Source organism: Bison bison, unplaced genomic scaffold, assembly GCF_000754665.1.
Source record: "Bison bison bison isolate TAMUID 2011002044 unplaced genomic scaffold, Bison_UMD1.0 scf7180017864468, whole genome shotgun sequence".
Classification (NCBI taxonomy): domain Eukaryota; kingdom Metazoa; phylum Chordata; class Mammalia; order Artiodactyla; family Bovidae; genus Bison; species Bison bison.
In genome coordinates this window covers 2662688-2666352 of record NW_011495029.1, presented here as the reverse complement: position 1 = coordinate 2666352, position 3665 = coordinate 2662688, and the positions used below count along the sequence as shown (strand labels likewise).

Sequence of the window (3665 nt, the reverse complement as noted above, 5' to 3'; positions counted from 1 at the left end):
ACCATAGCATTGACTAGATGGACCTTTGTTGGCAAAGTAATGTCTCTGCTTTTCAATATGCTATCTAGGTTGGTCATAACTTTCCTTCCAAGGAGTAAGCGTCTTTTAATTTCATGGCTGCAATTACCATCTGCAGTGATTTTGGAGCCACCAAAAATAAAATCTGACACTGTTTCCAGTGTTTCCCCATTTACTTCCCATGAAGTGGTGGGACCGGATGCCAGGATCTTCGTTTTCTGAATGTTGAGCTTTAAGCCAACTTTTTCACTGTCCTGTTTCACTTTCATCAAGAGGCTTTTTAGTTCCTCTTCACTTTTTGCCATAAGGGTGGTGTCATCTGCACATCTGAGGTTCTTGATATTTCTCCCGGCAATCTTGATTCCAGCTCTTGCTTCTTCTAGCCCAGCGTTTCTCATGATGTACTCAGCATATAAGTTAAATAAGCAGGGTGACAATATACAGCCTTGACATACTCCTTTTCCTATCTGGAGCCAGTCTGTTGTTCCATGTCCAGTTCTAACTATTGCTTCCTGACCTGCATATAGGTTTCTCAAGAGGCAGGTCAGGTGGTGTGATATTCCCATCTATTGAAGAATTTTCCACAGTTTATTGTGATCCACACAGTCAAAGGCTTTGGCATAGTCAATACCTGTTAGCACATCCTGTTAGCTTTTCTTAACTTAAAATATGGGCATACATTGTGAAATTTCAAATATGGTTCCAGACCATCCCAGTAAGTGAATATTGCAGTGAAGTAAGTATCACAGTAAAAGAAATATACAAATTTTTTTGTTTAGTGCATATAAAAGTTATGTTTATACTATACAATTAACCCTTGAACGAGGGTTTGAACTACATGGGTCTACTTATATGTGATATGTGGATTTTTTTTTAATAAATATATTGGAAAATTTTTTGAAGATTTGTAACAATTTGAAAAAACTTGCAGATACTTGCATAGCCTAGAACAACTGAAAAAGATTAAAAAAAATTAATAAACAAATCTAGTGTAAAAAGTTAAAATTTATCAAAATCTACACACACAGACTGTACATTGTACTTTAAGTAGAAAGAAATGTAAACAAATGTGAAGATGCAGCATTTAATCATAACTGCATAAGATTGGCTGTAGTACATACTGTACTAATGTAATAATTTCACAGCCGCCTTCTATTCCTGTTGCACTGAGCTCAAGTGTTGTTGAGTCTCCCAAAATGTTGTGTGACACAAATCATTTCTGAGTAGTTCATCGCTCCAGTAAATTGCATATCACAGTAAAATGTGATCTCTTGAGGTTCTTGCATGTTTTTTATCATGTTTAGTGTAATACTGTAAAATGCTCGCCTAGAGCCAGATATCCTGGAGTCCGAAGTCAAGTGGGCCTTAGGAGGAAGAAGCATCACTGAGAACAAAGCTACTGGAGGTGATGGAATTCCAGTTGAGCTATTTGAAATCCTAAAAGATGATGCTGTGATGCTGTGATATTGCACTGCACTCAATATGCCAGTGAATTTGGAAAACTCAGCAGTGGCCACAGGACTGGAAAAAGTCAGTTTCCATTCCAATCCCAAAGAAAGGCAATGTCAAAGAAAGCTCAAACTACCACACAATTGTAGTCATCTCACATGCTAGTAAAGTAATGCTCAAAATTCTCCAAGCTAGGCTTCAACAACACGTAAACCATGAACTTCCAGATGTTCAAGCTGGTTTTAGAAAAGGCAGAGGAACCAGAGACCAAATTGCCAACATCCATTGGATAACAGAAAAAAGCAAGAGTTACAAAAAAACATCTGCTTTATTGACTATGCCAAAGCCTTTGACTGTGTGGATCACAATAAACTGTGGAAAATTCTGAAAGAGATGGGAATACCAGACCACCTGACCTGCCTCCTGAGACATTTGTGTGCAGGTCAAGAAGCAACAGTGAGAACCAGACATGGAACAATGGATTGGTTCAAAATCGGGAAAGGAGGATGTCAAGGCTGTATACAGTCACCCTGCTTATTTAACTCATATGCAGAGTACATTATGTGAAATGCTGGGCTGGATGAAGCACAAGCTGGGATAAAGATTGCCGGGAGAAATACCGATAACCTCAGATATGCAGATGACACCACCCTTATGGTAGAAAGTGAAGAGAAACTGAAGAGTCTCTTGATGAAAGTGAGAAGGGAGTGAAAACACTGGCTTAAAACTCAACATTCAAAAAACTAAGATCGTGGCTTCCAGTCCCATCACTTCATGGCAGATAGATGAGGAAACAATGGAAACAGTGACAGACTTTATTTTCTTGGGCTCCAGAATCACTGCAGATAGTGACTGCAGCCATGAAATTAAAAAATGCTTGTTCCTTGGAAGAAAAATCTATGACCAACCTAGACAGCATATAAAAAGCAGAGACATTACTGTGCCGACAAAGGTCCGTCTAGTCAAAGCTATGATTTTTCCAGTAGTCATGTATGGATGTGAGAGTTGGATTATAAAGAAAGCTGAGCACCGAAGAATTGATTCTTTTGAACTGTGGTGTTGTAGAGGACTCTTGAGAGTCCCTTGGACTGCCAGGGGATCAAATCAGTCAATCCTAAAGGAAATCAGTCCTGAATATTCATTTAAAGTACTGATGCTGAAGCTGAAACTCTAATACTTTGGCCACCTGATGCAAAGAACTGACTCCTTGGAAAAGACCCTGATGCTGGAAAGATTGAAGGCAGGAGGAGAAGGGAACAACAGAGGGTATGATCATTGGATACTATCACTGACTCGAAGGACGTAAGTTTGAGCAAGCTCTGGGAGTTGGTAATGGACAGGGAAGCCTGGGGTGCTGCAGTCCATGGGGTCACAAGTCGGACGTCACTGAGTGACTGAACTGAACTGAACTGAATTGGGGTTCTTGCATTTTTTCATTGTGTTTAGTGTAATACTGTAAACCCTGAATAACACCATGAGACCCATATGAAGTGCCACTAGTGATGTTGGAAGTGCTTCCAACAAGCAGAGAGAAGTCATGACATTACAGGAAGTTAAAATGCTTAATCTACTCTGTAGATTGAGGCCTGCAGCTGTGGTTGCCCACCATTTCAAGATGAATGAATCCAGCTTAAGAAGCATTCTGAAAAAGGAAATTCATGAAGGCAATGCTGCAGCTATGCCAGGAAGCATGAAAACCTTGCACTTTATGTTAAATGCCTTTTTATTGAAATTTCAGCTTTTATCTGAGTATAGGATTTCTATAGGAAAGGCATATCTGTAGACTAACATGATTTGAGAAAAAACATATTCAGTATATGACAACTTAAAGCAACAGGAAGGTGAATGATCTAAAGCTGGATTATATATTGCCAGCAAAGGGTATGCTCAACATCACTCATTATCAGAGAAATGCAAATCAAAACCACTATGAGGTACTATTTCACACCAGTCAGAATGGCTGCAATCCAAAAGTCTACAAGCAATAAATGCTGGAGAGGGTGTGGAGAAAAGGGAACCCTCTTACACTGTTGGTGGGAATGTAAACTAGTACAGCCACTATGGAGAACAGTGTGGAGATTCCTTAAAAAACTGGAAATAGAACTGCCTCATGATCCAGCAATCCCACTGCTGGGCATACACACTGAGGAAACCAGAAGGGAAAGAGACACGTGTACCCCAATGTTCATCGCAGCACT

At 39.7% G+C, this 3665-nt stretch overlaps 1 protein-coding gene across 1 annotated transcript in view; it reads left to right on the top strand.

Annotated features, from left to right (window-relative positions):
- The window catches only part of LOC105003455 (dynamin-1-like protein), an 18347-nt gene that overhangs the window by 9955 nt on the left and 4727 nt on the right, over positions 1-3665 (top strand). The gene's annotated exons all lie outside the window — the stretch shown is intronic.